This window comes from Bos mutus, chromosome 28 (assembly GCF_027580195.1).
Source record: "Bos mutus isolate GX-2022 chromosome 28, NWIPB_WYAK_1.1, whole genome shotgun sequence".
In the NCBI taxonomy this organism is placed as follows: Eukaryota; Metazoa; Chordata; class Mammalia; order Artiodactyla; family Bovidae; genus Bos; species Bos mutus.
In genome coordinates, this window is record NC_091644.1 from 16,095,851 (window position 1) to 16,112,815 (window position 16,965).

The 16,965-nt window shown below is 38.8% G+C and overlaps 1 protein-coding gene across 8 annotated transcripts in view; it reads left to right on the top strand.

Annotated features, from left to right (window-relative positions):
• The window catches only part of USP54 (ubiquitin specific peptidase 54), a 131,240-nt gene that overhangs the window by 49,564 nt on the left and 64,711 nt on the right, over positions 1-16,965 (top strand). The gene's annotated exons all lie outside the window — the stretch shown is intronic.

Genomic DNA, 16,965 nt, shown 5'->3' on the forward strand with positions numbered 1-16,965 from the left:
GTATTTTAAACAGTTATAAAGTTGTAAACCTTGGGTTCTACAGAAGTACTGCTAATTATTATTTTTGTATGGAAGATGATATAAAGGAAAACTTATTTGTGGGATTTCATTGAAGTTCAATTGAGTCACTTATTCAAGTGATAGGTGCACTTGTATAATAATGAATTCCTAAGCTCCTACTGTGTGACAAGTGCTAGTTCATGTGGTAAGTGCTTTGCATTTACTTCTAATTTCCAGTACAACCTTGTTAAGTAGGTAGTATTATCCCCCTGGAAAACAGTTGTGCACGAGTGGAACTTGGGTTTTACTTTTCTGGAAAATGAGGGAAATAATGCCTACTTGGTAGATGAATCATGAGAATTAAAGGATGTACCATTTGTCTTGTGGCTAGCACAGAGTTGGTGTTCACTAAGTGATGGCTTCCCAGGTGGCACTCTTGGTCAAGAACCATCTGTCAATGCAGGGGACACAAGAGATGGGGGTTTGATCCTTGCGCTTGGAAGATCCCCTGGAGGAGGAAATGGCAACCCACTCCAGTGTCCTTGCCTGGAAAATTCCATGGACAGAGGAGCCTGACAGGCTACAGTTCATGGGGTCGCAGAGAGTGGGACACAACTGGGGAACGGGGCTCGTGGCACACGCGGCGGCTGCTGTTATTATAATCTTACAGCCGGAAGAGGTGCCGCAGGTCTCTCAGTTGTCAGTGGTAGAAGTAAGATCTGAACTGGCTTAAAACCGGGAGTCTGGTAGCATGTTTTTGCTTGAGTATCGTGAAGGCTTCTGGAGTGAACTTCAGTGGACTCCTGCCCACCCCTCCACTCCTTCTCTCCTCGGTGTCCTCTGTCACCTTCCCAGTCATGTGCCTAGTGTCTCACACTGGAGTTGCTTGTGCCATTCAGTGCCAGTGTTCTCCCAGCAGAAGTGAGGCAAGTCAGTGCAGGCAGTGGCTTTTGATAGAGCCATCATGCTTTCATTATTGTTTGTGCTGAAATAATTCGGGTAATGGTAAGTTTATAATGATTCATAAATAGTGAATGGTTGTAATTGAGCATTTAAGTTAAAGAAAAAACCTCAGTGGTTTAAAAAATTAGGAAAAAACTTTGATTCTAAGATACTGAGCTAAAGGATAGTATAAGGCAACTTTATTTAATGCGTAGTTATCATTTTGCTGTCTTGGTGCCTATAATTGCTGTTGATTCTCTTTCCTTTATCTGCCATTGTTACTAGTTTGGATATTAGCTATGTATATGAGTAGAATGTTGTGTTTGTCCTACTGGCTATTAGGTAAAGTATCTTTCTTCCATAGACCTTTGGGAAACAGAAGGTACAATTTAGGTATAATATGATTTAGGTATGATAGATTTAGGTAGATTCAGGGAAGAAATAAAGAGGTGACTGATTATGCTTATAACTGAGTTCTCTCTAAATTGAAAAATGTGTTTAAAAAAACTCAGTTCTTCATTTATTTATTTAACAGTCACTGAACATTTGTTGAAGGTAAGGCAACGTAACATTCTACTTTGTATTCTAATAAAGTAGTTATGTGTTGGGTAAGCACTGAATAACAAAGTTCCTGAGACAGAGTAAGTCCCAGTTGGTGGGGAACAGTATTTAGAAAATCTTTTGGGAAATGAACTAATTATAAATGACTACTCCTTTCTAATAGGGTGTGATTGTCATTAGTCATCATTACTATAACTTACCAGCTGAGTGGCTTCTTCAAACAGGTTTGTTGAGTGGAGTGGATTTCTAGTATTAGGAAGTACTGGGAAGATGAGGCCAGGGCAAGGATAATACAGATGACTCTTGGATAACAGGGGATGGAACTTCATGGGTCCACTTATATGCAGACTTTCTTCAATAAATGTACATATTCCTTATTGAGTAAAATGCTGGGCATATATGGAGAACAAATCTTCTATTCTGTTTTAAGGGGAACAGTGATACTTGAGGTTGGAAATACATGGGTTAAGACTGTGGAAGACCATTTAAGTCCTAGGAGTTTTGACTGTAAGTATTTTGTCACTGAAGTTTTTTGAGCTAAATGTTGATAGTGATTGTTCAGTTGCTTGGTCGTGTCCGACTCTATGACCCCTAGGACTCTATGAACTGCAGCACTCCGGGCTTCCCTGTCCTTCACTATCTCTCAGAGTTTGCTCAAATCCATGTCCATCGAGTCGGTGATGCCATCCAGCCATCTCATCCACTGTCGTCCTCCTCCTGCCTTCAATCTTTCCCAACATCAGGGTCTTTTCCAGTGAGTTGGCTCTTCACATCAGGTGGCTAAAATATGGGAGCTTCAACTTTAGCATCAGTCCTTCCAATGATTATTCAGGACTGATTTCCTTTAGGATTGACTGGTTTGATCTCTTTGCTGTCCAAGGGACTCTCAAGAGTCTACTCTAACACTACAGTTCGAAAGTATCAATTCTTTGGCACTCAGGCTTCTTTATGGTCCAACTCTCACATCCATACATGGCTACTAGAAAAACCAATAGTTGAATTGTATTGAGAATGCATTATTTTTAGAATACATTTTCCTTCATTTTGATATGGCTTTCTGTTTGTACTATCAATTATAATTTAATCTCATAGAACTTTTATAGTAAGTGTATGTGTGTCTGTGTTTGTGTGTATAAGAGAGAGAGGGAAAAGGAAAGAGAGACAATTGGTATGGGGATGCAGTTTTCATCATCATAGCTACTACTTATGGAACTTCTATTTTGTATCTGGCCCTGAATATTAGAATTTTGTTATAGTACTCTCAATAAATCACATTTATTACAGGTGGTAAATGACCTGAACGTGATGGAGCAGGATTGGAATTTAGATTCATCTTATTCTTCTTTATGATAATTATCATCAAAACATTTATTTATTAATTTTTATCATCAAAACATTTATGCCTCATTTACTAAGTCCTAGATACTGGGCTAATTTTACACACATGCACACATACACACTATTTCATTTAATCCTTGTAAGAGTTCTGTGGGAGACATGTTATTTTTTAATCCCACCTCATTATCGGAGACTTCAATAATTGATTCAGTAAGTTGGTCAAGATGACACAGATGTTAGGTGATAGAATCCAAAACTGTTCTGCCCTGTGAACTCTAGCTCCCAAACTTTTAAAATTCACATTGTATTCTCTTAGAATGGTACCTCCTGGATCTCCACAATGAGCATGGTGTTTCCTGAGGTTATGTAAGGCAGTTGCTCCTGTAGACGCTGTGTTTTTAGCCACTGAGTTCTTTCTACTGTCTTGCTGCCTCTCTTATGTTCATTTGTGCTCAGTTGCTTCAGTTATGTCCGACTCTTTGTGACCGCATGGACTGTAGTCTACCAGGCTCCTCTGTCCATGGGATTCTCCAGACAAGAATACTAGAGTGGGTTGCCATGCCCTCCTCCAGGGGATCTTCCCAATCCAGGGATCGAACCCTTGTCCCCTGTGTCTCCTGCATTGCAGGTGGATTCTTCATCCCCTGGCTGCCTGGAAAGCCCACTGCCTCCCATACAAGTCGGTAAATTACCCATATAGCTCTGGATCTTTGTAAGGAGGGGCTAAGTAGCATACAACTGTCATTTCTTAGTTATTTAGTTTGTCATTTATAACAAAGTGAAACTTGGCTTGTTTTTTTTTTTCCAGCTGGTTTTGGACAGATTTATGGTAAATGACAGTTTTCCAAGTTCTCACAAAAGAAAAAAATAAAGCTTTCTGTCTTTTATCAGCATAGAGTTTTTCTTGTTGTACATGATGTAATAATTTGAGGCTGCCAAAGTCCAACCCACAGGAAATTGTTTGAGTTGGGTAGCAGTATTCACTGGGGAGTTTGCAATAATCAGCCCATAAATCAACAAATAGTGTGACCTTTTTTTAATGCTTGTAGATGCTATCTGTGTTTATTTTTAAGCTTGAATCAAAAGCAAATATTGATTCACTTATATAGTCTTCTTAGAAAAAAATGTCTGCAATATCTCAAGCTAGATATGGAGATTTGGGGGACTCATTTAAGGAGAGTCAGAGTCTATCAGAATGTTGGAATTGATTGTTCTAGATCCTTATCCCTTCAAACAGAAAGTTTCCTCTTGAAATAAACTTTCAGTGATTCGGTGCCTGTTATATTCAACTTCTCTATGGAATGAAAGATACCCTTAAGGAATATATGAGGTAGTCCCTGTATACAAGTAACTGTAATATGGGAGAGGATGGGAATGCTCATCTTGGAGTGGAAGATGAGTGAGGGGCACTTAATAGGGGCTCAGATATCTGATCAATTGATCCAGGTATATCTTCTACAAATTCATTTGTGAATGAGTGAGTACAAGATGTAACTGGAAAATGGTGGTAAGGTCTAATGACTCTTAAACTTTGTGTAAGTGTCACACATATTTAATTCAATTTTATAAGTTAGTAGTTAATTTTACTAGCAGAATATGTGAATATAAAAACATGAAAAAGAAAACAAAATAAAAACATGCAATAAGAAAAACACAATCATGAACATGAGTCAGTAACAAAAATTGTCAAAGTAGGTCCTGCTGACTGCTTTGGTTTTCTTTAAGTTTACTGTTTGTTCATGTTTTTGCCCCGAGAGTGGAATAAGTGGACAGGAAAAAATTATGGGAGAGAAACTTGTGAAAACTCCATCCATTAATTTCTCCCCTTGTGAATTATGAAAATTCCATTTTTTATTTTTTAAAGTACCATTTTTCTCTAGCCAAAAGAATCCTCATCACTAGAAGCCATCGAAAAGGGGAAGGGCATGGTATTTTAGGAGTCCTCTGGTGGTCTCATATGCAGCAATGGAGGTCTGGCAATGAGTCAGTAATGTGGTGTAGTAGCCCAGTGGGGAGAGGATCTGAACATAGCAGCAGTAGCAATGAGACTGGAATGAAAAGAAATAGAAATCGAAATCTAGCCTCCTGTTTTTAGATAGGCAGTAGTTACCAATTATTAAACAGCTTTCATATTGTTAGGATCTTAGGTGTCTCAATGATTTGTTGCCTCTGGTCCAGAGCCCTTTCATTCTGTTCTTAGGGAAAATGAGTTTAAAATCCAATTTTAGTTTTACTTGAAGGAAATTGTAAACTAAACATAATTTATCTGTGAATTATAGATAATTTAGAAAATAGAGAAAAGAGGGGAAAAAAATGCATCACCCTAACAAGACCCCTGTCCTTTTACATTTACTTTTTCTTGATCTTACAGATTGAAAAACTTTTCTAATAGTTCATTCCAGGTAAATCAAGCTCTGAGAAACAGACTTCTGAACTAATAGAACTTAACGCATTACCTGCTGAACTGTGAGGGTAAACATGGTAAACCCATAGATTTCAAAGAAGTCTTCACTGGACTCTTAAGTTCCCCATGATCACAAACTATTCGTCCACCTACACTTGTAAGTGTAGAAAGTTAATCCTCCAAATACCTCTGTTCCTTACTCGGGCCAAGCTTTCATCTCCCTCAGTGAAGTATTTGCATAATTAAAAAGTTTTTTGTTTTGAACTAATTTGGGACTTACAGAAAAGTTGTAAAGATGGTACAGAGTGTTTTTAGATATCTCTTACTCAGCTTCCTGTCTTGTTATCATCTTGTATAACCGTAGTACAATGATGAGAACCAGGAAATTAACATTGGTTCAATACTATTAAGGAAAGACCTTCAAGCTTCACTAGTTTGTTCGTCATTATTCTTTACTGAGGATTCTATCTAGGATCTCACATTGCATTTCACGCATTTTTCTTCGTTAGTCTCTTCTGTTCTGTAAAAGTTTCTCAGTCTTTCTTTGTCTTTTATAACTCTGACATTTTGGGAGAGTATTAGCCAGTTATTTGGTCAAATGTCCCTCAATTTAGATTTGTCTTTTTTTTTTTTTTCCCTCTCATGATTGAACTGAGATTATAAGGTTTAGTCAAGACTATCACAGAAATGTGTTCTCAATGCATTATTAACACGGGATTCATAATATCATTATTTATTTTTGCTGGTGATGTTTGACCCGATCACTTGGTTAAGGGCCTCTCTGCCTGGTTTCTCTATAGTAAAGTTAAATTCTTTCCTTTGTAGTTAATAAATATCTGGTTGGAGATATTTTGATACTGTCATTTGCATGAATGTCATGGAATTCTCTGTGCATGGAATTAGTAGTATTACTTAGAGACCTCACTGAACTTCATTTAATGATTATGAAATGAATTTCCGTAAGAGACTTATCCCCTTCCAGGGTACTTGTACCTTATTCCTGGTTTCATCAAAGGACCCTCAGGTTCTGCAGGAGCAAATCCCTCTAGTCTTTACTGGTGTCAGTCACACTCGTATCCCATTCATAATGAAGTCTCCAGTGCTAATAAGCTATATGTCTCTGAACCCCCTTCACCCCACTGTCTCTTAGGGACACTGGGCTCTTCCTGTGGCCCAGTGTCCTTCCAGGCCTCATTTCTCTTTAGGCATAAGCCAGTTTCATTTCACCAAACATTTGAATGACTGCTTAGGGTTTTTTCAGAAATAGAGGCTACGAGCAGCTTAGCTGTTTGGTGTGAAATACAGTAGTGGATAGTTAGGGTAGCTGCGTCTGTAGCCTGGTTTAATACTTTGGCCTGAGAAATATGGCAGCACATTATGATGTATTGTGTATACTCATTGTGAAGTAATCATTCTCTGTGTTTCATTAATACAGAGAAATAAAATGATTTTTTTTTCTGAAGGTCATCAGCTAGAGCTTTATTGCTCTAACGCTGTCAGTCTTGAGCCTTTTAAATTTAGCCCTGCCATTTCTACTCTGTCAACTGTGGATCTGTAGTAGAAATATTACAGTCTGCCTAAGAATGAAAAATCCAAATGTAAACCAGACAGTACAATTTAGGTCTATTTAGTGCTAAGAAAATTTTAAACAATGAATAACATATTAGATGTTTGATTAGTAAAATACAAATTTATTAGTATTACTGAATTCAAAGTAGCTTTTTGAATTAAATATTTTTTCAAGTAACATGTACGATAGAAGCCCATTTTCTGTAATATGATTCAGATTCTGTGGGTCCTGGAGCTTAATATAATTTAGGGGACCCACTTTAAGGAAAACATTTTCTAAAAAATAGAAAATTGAATGTTGGGCCTGAGGGCCTGTGCAAGAGAGTGCCTTGAAATTTAATCTTCATGGTTTCTTGTTAAGTCTGCTTCTGGATGTGGGAATCTGCAAAAAGTTTGGGACCCACTGTTTTCTGTCATTTCACACAGGGGAAAGGTTTTTACCCTGCCCACAGGAACTTAGTGTGTTCAGATTGGGAACAATATGGGACATAAAGCTTAGTAACTGCATTTCACTAATAGGTAATAAGATGACACGCTTCCTTCCCAATTTTGGCTTCTAAGCTTCCTAGGAGTATACCTGATGTTAGAGACAGGAAAGTGAGGCAGGCTGTTTTGACTTAGTAAATCCCAGTAGTAATGATGATTTAAAAAGTCTAAAGTAGATTACTTTAAAGTAGATTAAAGATTAAATAAATATAAGAATTTATGTTCAGATTTTTAATTTCTTCATGATTCAACCTTGGTGGTGGTGGTGGTTGTTAAGTGGCTCAGTCGTGTCCGACTCTTTGCAACCCCGTGAACTGCAGCCCTTCAGACTTTCCTGTACTTCACTGTGTTGGGGTTTGCTCCAACTCATGGCCATTGAGTCAGTGATGCCATCCAACCATCTCATCCTCGGTCGCCCCCTTCTCCTCTTGCCCTTAATCTTTCCCAGAATCAGGGTCTTTTCCAGTGAGTCACCTCTTCACATCAAGTAGCCAAAGTATTGGAGCTTCATCTTCAGCATCAGTCCTTCCAATCAATGAACATTCAGGACTGATTTCCTTTAGGATTGACTGGTTTGATCTCCTTGCTGTCCAAGGGACTCTCAAGAGTCTTCTCTAGCACCACAGTTCAAAAGTATCAATTCTTTGGTGCTCAGCCTTCTTTATGGTCTGGCTCTCATCTGTACATGACTACTGGAAAAGCCATAGATATGACTATACAGACCTTTGTTGGCAAAGTGATGTCTCTGCTCTTTAATGTGCTGTTTAGGTTGGTCATAGCTTTTCTTCCAGGGAGCAAGCATCTTTTCATGGCTGCAATCACTGTCTGCAGTGATTTTGGAGTCCAAGAAAATAAAATCTGTCATTGTTTCCACTTTTTCTCCATCTATTTGCCATGAAGTGATGGGACTGGATGCCATGATCTTAGTTTTCTGAATGTTGAGTTTTAAGCCAGCTTTTTCACTCTTCTCTTTCACCCTCATCTAGAGGCAAGAGCAAAGAGTTCCTCTTTGCTTTCTGCCATAATGGTGATGTCATCTGCGTATCTGAGGTTGTTAATATTTCTACTGGTAATCTTGATTCCAATTTGTGATTCATCCAGCCTGGCATTTCGCATGATGTACTCTGCATGTAAGTTAAATAAGCAGGGTGACAATATACAGCCTTGATGTATTCTTTTCCCAATTTTGAACCATTCCATTGTCCCATGTCTGGTTCTGACTGTTGTTTCTTGACTGTTGCTTCTTGACCTGAGGTTTCTCAGGAGGCAGGTCAGGTGGTCTGGTATTTCTTTAAGAAATTTTCACAGTTTGTTGTGATCCACACAGTCAAAGGCTTTAGTGTAGTCAATGAAGCAGAAGTAGATGTTTTTGTGGAATTCTCTTGCTTTTTCTGTGATCCAGTGGATGTTGGCAATTTGATCTCTGGTTCCTCTGCCTTTTCTAAATCCGTCTTGTACATCTCGATGTTGTTGGTTTATGTACTGTTGAAGACTAGCTTGAAGGATACTGAGTATTACCTTGGGAAGCATGTGAAATGAATGCAGTTGTGTGGTAGTTTGAACATTCTTTGGCATTGCCTTTCTTTGGGATTGGAATGGAAACTGACCTTTTTCAGTCCTGTGGCCACTGCTGAGTTTTCCAGATTGGCTGGCATATTGAGTGCAGCACTTTCACAGCATCATCTTTTAGGATTTGAAATAGCTCAACTGGAATTCCATCACCTCCACTAGCTTTGTTTGTAGTGTTGCTTCCTAAGGCCCACTAGACTTTGCATTCCAGGAGGTCTGGCTCTAGGTGAGTGACCACAGCATCATGCTTATCCGGATCATTAAAACCTTTTTTTGTATAGTTCTTCTGTGTATCCTTGCCACCTCTTCTTAATCTCTCCTGCTTCTATTAGGTCCTTGCCATTTTTGTCCTTTATTGTGACCGTCTCAATGAAATGTTCCCTTGGTATCTCTAATTTTCTTGAAGAGATCTCTTTTCTTTCCTGTTGTATTGTTTTCCTCTACTTCTTTGCGTTGTTCACTTAAGAATGCTTTCTGATCTCTCCTTGCTATTCTTTGGAACTGCATTAGTTGGGTATATCTTTTCCTTTCTCCTTTGCCTTTCCCTTCTCTTTTCTCAGCTATTTGTATGGCCTCCTCAGACAACCCGTTTGCTCTGACCAGCGTGTTCTCTTGACAAAACTCTTAGTAGCCTTTGCCCTGCTTCACTTGGTACTCCAAGGCCAAACTTGCTTGTTAGTACAGTTATCTCTTGACTTCCTACTTTGCATTCCAATCCCCTATGATGAAAAGGACATGTTTTTTGGTTTTAATTCTAGAAGGCCTTGTAGGTCTTCATAGAACTGTTCGACTTAGCTTCTTTGGCATTAGTGGTTGGGGCATAGACTGGGATTACTGTGATGTTGAATGGCTTGCCTTGGGAATGAGCTGAGATCATTCTCTTGTTTTTGAAATTGCAACCAAAGTGGACTTCCTCATGGCCCAGTGGTTAAGACTCTGTGTTCCCGTGGCACACAGCATAGGTTCAATCCCCAGTCTGGGAAGATCGCACATGCCACTGTGGTCCAGGAAGGGGGGAAGAAAAAGATATTTGGAGAAGGAAATGGCAAACCACTCCAGTATTCTTGCCTGGAGAATCCCATAGACAGAGGAGCCTGGCGGGCTATAGTCCACGGGGTTGCAAAGAGTCGGACATGACTAAGCGACTTCACTTTCACTTTCACTGCATTTTGGACTCTTTGTTTGACTATGATGGCTACTCCATTTCTTCCAAGGGATTCTTGCCCACAGTAGTAGATATAATTACCATCTGAATTAAATTTGCCAGTTGCCATCCATTTTAGTTCCCCAAGTACTAAAATGTCGATGTTTACTCTTACCATCTTCTATTTGACCACATCCAATTTACCTTGATTCATGGACCTAACATTCCTCTACATGTATAGAGGTAGTGTAACTCCCAGCACAATCAAGACATGTAACAGCTTCATCATGCTGGTACTGCCCCTTTGTAATCAACTCTTACCCTCACCTCCAACTTCTGGCAACTACTGGTCTGTTTTGACTTTTGAATTTTAATTTTGACTTTTCCAAAATGTCATAAAAGTAAAATTGTATAGCATATGACCTTTCGAGTCTCATCATAGTACATTTCAGATTCATCCATATTATTTTGTGTGTTAGTATTATTACTTTCTATTGTTGAGTTTAATGTATGTATGTACCATTTACTAGTTGAAGAACATTTGGGTTATTTCCAGTTTTCGGTGATTATATATAAAGGCACTGTAAACATTTGTGTAAAGGTTTTTACGTAGCATAAGCTTTTATTTCTTTTTGGGTAAAATACCTAGAAATGAGGTTGCTAGTTCAGATGGTAAAAGTACATTTAACATTGTATGTAATTGCCAACAGAGTCATTTTGCATTTTTGTCAGCAGTTTGGGAGACTTTCAGTTGCTCTCATTCTTATTCTCTAGTATTTGTTGTTGTCAGATTTTAAATAACTTCTTTTTATAGTTTTTGTTTTTAGCTATGTAGTGTGATTTTAATTCCATCCCCCTAAAGACTAATAATAATGGTAAATATCTTTTTATATGTTTATCTGCTATTTAAGAAAATTGGATAATTTTGCTCATTAAGTTTAGTGTTCGATGCATATTTTGGATACAAATCATTTATTCACTATGTTATTTGAAAATATTTTTTAATCTTTGGGTCTTTTCATTCTCTTAATAGTGCCTTTCAAATAATAGAACTTCTTAATTATGATGAAGTCCAGTTCTATGTTTCTTTTTTCTTTTATGTATTGTGCTTTTGTTTTGTATGTAAGGAGTCTTTACTTAGCCCAAGGTCACAACATTTTTGTCTTCTAGAATTTTTATAGTTTTAGGTTTTCATTTAGGACTGTAATCCATTTTGAGTTATTTTTGTATAAAATGTAAGTTATGGGTCAAGGTTCAGTTTTTTTTTTTAATAGGTTTGTCCAGTTGTTCCAACTTCATTTGTTGAAATGACTATCCTTTCTCCTTTGAGTTACCTTTGCACTTGTACTGAAAATCGGTGACATTATTCGTGTCGGCCTGTTTCTGGGCTCTCTGTTTTGTTCCAGCGCTCTGTGTGTCTGTCTTTTCACCAGTACCATATAGTACTGACCAGTGAATGTTCCACCTTGTTTCTTCTGTTTTAAAATTCTTTTGGCTATTATACTTCCCTTGCCTCCATGTAACTTTTAGAATCAGCTGGTTAATTTCTACAAAAAGAAATCTTGTTGGAGTTTTGATTTGAAATTGCATTAAATCTCTGCATTAGTTTGGAATGAATTGGCATCTTAAAACTGAAATGTCCAGTTTACAAATGTCACATGCCTATCCACTTACTTAGGTTTTGTAGTTTTGGGGGTATAGAGCTTACATATATTTATGTTTTTACCTAAGTATTTTGTATTTATGGTGGCTCAGTGGTAAAGATAGTATTGTAAGTAGTACTTTAAAGGAATTTCAGTTTCCAGTGTTCATTGTTATTATACAGAAACACAAGTGATTCCTTAAAAAATATTGACTTTGTATTCTGTGACCTGACTTCACTTATTAGTTCTTAGAGGTTTTTGGGTAGATTTCTTAGGATTTTCAAGTATAGAACATAGTATCTATAAAGATGGTTATTTTATTTCATTATAATCTATATGTTTTTAAAATTTCTTTTTCTTGCCTTGTTGTACATACTAGGACTTCCAGTATGATGTTGAACAGGGGCAGTTAAGAGTAGACATCATTACTTTTTTGGGGGACCTAAAAAGGTGGGACTGGTCCTATCAAAAACTTTTTTTAGCTGAATAGCTGACATTGTTCTACTGCTAAGGAACAATTCAAGCTTTCCACTTTTTTTGTGTGTGAAATCACAAGTAAGTAATGAAGTATGTTAGAGAGAAATATTAGTTCAAAAAACTAATTTTATGAATGAATTGGCTAGCAAGAGACAGGAGGCCAGAAAGACTTATTTATTGTAATAGTCTAGTGTTAGTCACTCAGTTGTGTCTGACTCTTTGTGACCCCGTTTTACTGTAGCCCACTAGACTCTTCTGTCCATGGGATTCTCCAGGCAAGAGTACTAGAGTGGGTTGCCATTTCCTTCTCCAGGAAATTGTCCTGACCCAGGAACCAAACCTGGGTCTCCTGCATTGCAGGGCAGATTCTTAACCATCTGAGCCACCAGGAGGGGTAATTGTGGTACCAACTAGGTGATGACAGTGGAAGTGAGAAAGAAGGATCGATGTAAGAGATTTTGAAGGGGTAATTGACAGACCTTACACTGTGGATGCGGAAGGGGGAGAGGGATAGAAAGGTGTCAGAGACTGATAAACAGCTAAGATTTAGAACCTGAGTAATTGGAGATGCCATTAGTTGACAAAATAGGTGGGGGGAGAATAAGAGGAAGGACTCTTTTGTTGGAGAAGGATGTGACTTCAGATTTCGTCGACATGTTAAACTTGTTTTGAAAGTGAGACAATATGCACATAGTTAGTAATTTTGTTTCAGAGTTCATGAGATTTATCATTTATCAGCCAGAAGTGATGGTTTAAGTTCTGATGGAAAAGGGGATGAGAACACCATGGGGAGCACTCTAGACAAGAGCAGGCACACCTGATTTTAACTTTAGGGGATGTTCGCTTTTAAGAAAGCAGCAAAGGAGAGAGAAAATGGATTGTTGGAGGATAGGAGAATCAGTATTCATTTGTCATTCTTTCATTTTTGGTATTCTCTCATTTTCTTTTTAATTCACCCTATGAATTCAGGATTGTGTAAGATCAGGCAGCCAGTGTTAGGTGCTGCAGAAAAGTTAAGAAGACTGAAGCATATGGAAGAGCCAGTAGGTTTTGAAATTAGATTGCTTTTGAAAACAAATGTACCATGGAGTAATATTGTGGTGGTAGAGTGAAGGAACAGTACCATGTTCTGACGAGATTAATGGTGAGCAAGGAAAAGTAGCAGTGGTAAATTATTTTACAGAGATGTTTAGCAGTGAAAGGTTGAAAAAAATTTAAGACAGTAGGCATAGGAGTAAATAAGTTCAAGGTGGTGTTTGTTGTTACTTTTTTTTAAAAAAAAGAATATGGGATACCTGTATATGGTTATCTTTAAAGGGGAAAGAGTTCATGAGAAGGGAACGTGTGAATGATAATAATAACTAATTTGTATAGGGGTTACTATATTGATATCCTCATATTAAGCAACAAGATATTGTGAATATGGTTTGTAATTTTTTAAAAAATTGGAGTATAATGCCTTTACAATGTTGTGTTAGTTTCTGCTATACAACAAAGTGAATCAGCCATATATGTGTAAGTAAGTAAGTAAAGTCACTCAGTCGTGTCTGACTCTTTGTGACCCCATGGATTGTAGCCCACCAGGCTTCTCTGTCCATGGGATTCTCCAGGCAAGAATCCTGGAGTGGGTTGCCATTTCCTTCTCCAGGGGATCTTCCCGACCCAGGGATCTAACCTGGGTCTCCCGTATTGCCGGCAGACACTTTAACCTCTGAGCCAACAGGGAAGCCCATATGTGTGTGTATATATATAAATATATAACTATCCCCTCCCTATTGAACCTCCCTCCCACCTCCACCCCCAATTCCCAGTTTGTAATTATTGATGTGTGGAGTGTACCAAGGAATTGAGATAACTGTCTGTTGATTTATCAATGCAAATATAGTTCAGTTCAGTTCAGTCGCTCAGTCGTGTCTGACTCCATGACCCCATGGATGGCAGCATGCCAGGCTTCCCTGTCCATCACCAACTCCCGGAGTTTGCTCAGACTCATGTCCATCGAGTCGGTGATGCCATCCAACCATCTCATCGTCTGTCATCCCTTTCTCCTCCTGCCTTCAGTCTTTCCCAGAATCAGGATCTTTTCCAACGAGTCAGCTTTTTGTATCAGGTGGCCAAAGTATTGGAGCTTCAGTTTCAGCATCAGTCCTTCCAATGATTATTCAGGACTGATTTCCTTTAGGATTGACTGGTTTGATCTCTTTGCAGTCCAGGGGACTCTCAGGAGTCTTCTCCAACACCACAGTTCAAAAGCATCAATCCTTTGGTTCTCAGCCTTCTTTATGGTCCAACTCTTAAATCCATACATGACTACTGGAAAAACCACAACTTTGACTATATGGCAAATATAGATTCTTCAGTAAATTATAAGTAAACTGCTCCACAGATGAACAGAAACCAGAAATGTGAGCAAATTTTGACTCACATTTGAGTCAAATGTGACTTCAGTCACAAAGTCCAGTTTGACTTCCTATTGTTTGGGTTACTTTTGGCTTTAATCGCTAGTAATGGGGCTACTGTTCCTTCATTAGAAACTGAGATACTTTTCATGGTTTTCTTGTCATTCTTTAGACCTTCTAAAATGTTACCCTATTTCTTGTTAACAGACTGAGTTGTTTTTTTTTTCCAATGAGTCAACTCTTCGCATGAGGTGGCCAAAGTAATGGAGTTTCAGCTTTAGCATCATTCCTTCCAAAGAAATCCCAGGGCTGATCTCCTTCAGAATGGACTTTTGGATTGGGGGCAGGAGGAGAAGGGGACGACAGAGGATGAGATGGCTGGATGGCATCACTGACTTGATGGACGTGAGTCTGAGTGAACTCTGGGAGTTGGTGATGGACAGGGAGGCCTGGCGTGCTGCGATTCATGGGGTCACAAAGAGTCGGACACGACTGAGCAACTGAACTGAACTGAACTGAGTTGTTTACCTTTTCATGTTAATCTTTGTATTTTTAAAATAATTGTAAAATTTAAATGTTTCTTCAAGCACATGGCTCAATAATACTGATATGTACCTTGCTCTGTGTGAGCCCTATTACAGTTCTTTTTGTACAAGTAGAAGACTTATTCCTGTTGGCTTGCAACTTTCTCGTATCCTGAGGTGCCCAAACAGAAATTTACTTCTCTATTTTTAGGCACAGCAGTTCACTCACAATTTATTCTTTGTTTTGAAAACTTGCTTGCACATACCCATCATGTTAAATCTCAGTCATTGTGTGAAATAGATATTGTAAAGCTGTTTTATAGACCTAGAAAACAAAGTTCAGGACAGCTACATTGTTTGGGATTACAGAAAGTAATAAAAATCTGGAAATTGAGCCCATATTTTCCAACTGCAAGTCTTGTCCTAGTCCTCTTAATAATATCATAATTGTTGTGTGTGTGTGCTCAATCACTAAGTCATGTCCAACTCTTTGGACCCCCATGGACTCCAACTCACCAGACTCCTCTGTCCATGGAATTTTCCAGGCGAGAATACTGGAATGGGTTGCCATTTCCAACTCCAGGGGATCTTCCTGACCCAGGGATGGAACCCCTGTCTCTTATGTCTCCTGCATTGGCAAGCGGATTCTTCATCACTGCACCACCTGGGGAGCCCCAATATCATGATTACTGTACATCATTTACTCCTTACGACAACCTGACCTTATATTCTATTTCAAACTCTCCTTTTCATAGAAATAGTATTCCAGCCTTATTTCCTTTTTGGAGAAGGAAATAGCAACCCACTCCAGTATTCTTGCCTGGAGAATTCCATGGATGAGGAGTCTGGTGGGCTATAGTCCATGGGGTCACAGACAGTCGGGTACGACTAAGTGACTTAACACTTATTTCCTTTTAATTTGGCCACATAGCTATACATTTTTTATATTTTCTTATGTAATTTTAAATTGTTTTATTATTTGAAGATATCAGTTCCTTTTCAACTTAAGAAAATAATTAAAAACTTATAAACAAGTTCTACGAAATGGAATAAAGAATTTCCATATACCCTTCAGCCAGATTTATTTATTGGTAACATTTTGCTGTTTTCAGTTTATTATTTTCTCTCTCCTTCTTTCTCCATGTATATGTAAGTATGCACACATACCCACAAGTCTTTTTTTCTGAACCATTTCAGAGTAAGTTGCAGACATTATGCTCTTTTACCCCTAAAATACTTCAATATTGCCTAGGAAGTTCTTTTTCTTTTAAAAATTGGTTGTTAGGGACTTCCCTGGTAGACAGTGGATAGGAATCTGCCTGTCAATCCAGGGCTGCTACTGCTGCTAAGTCACTTCAGTCGTGTCCCCCCTCTGTGTGACCCCATAGACGGCAGCCCACCAGGCTCCCCCCGTCCCTGGGATTCTCCAGGCAAGAACACTGGAGTGGGTTGCCATTTCCTTCTCCAGGGCACATGGGTTCAATCCCTAGTCCGGGAAGATTCCACATGCCGCAGAGCAACTAAGCCTGTGTGCTTCAACTACTGAGCCCACATGCTGTAGCTACTGAAGCCCGTGTGCCTAAAGCCTGTGCTCTACAATAAGAGGAGCCACTGCAGTGAGAAGTTCCAGTGCTGCAACTAGAGCGTAGACCCTGCTCGCCACAACTAGAGAAAAGCCCGTGCACAGCAACGAAGACCCAGTGCAAACAAAAATAATAAAAATACATAAACTGCTAAAAAAAGAAAAAAAAGAAGAAGGTTGTTAGATAAATCCAAGAGTTCCTGGTGGTCTGGTGGTTAAGACTGCGTGGGCCAGCACAGGTTCCATCCTGGTCCAGGAACTGAGATTCCACATGCCATACGGTGCCTCCCCCACTCCCCCAAAAGTTAGGGCTTTGTGGGTAGAATT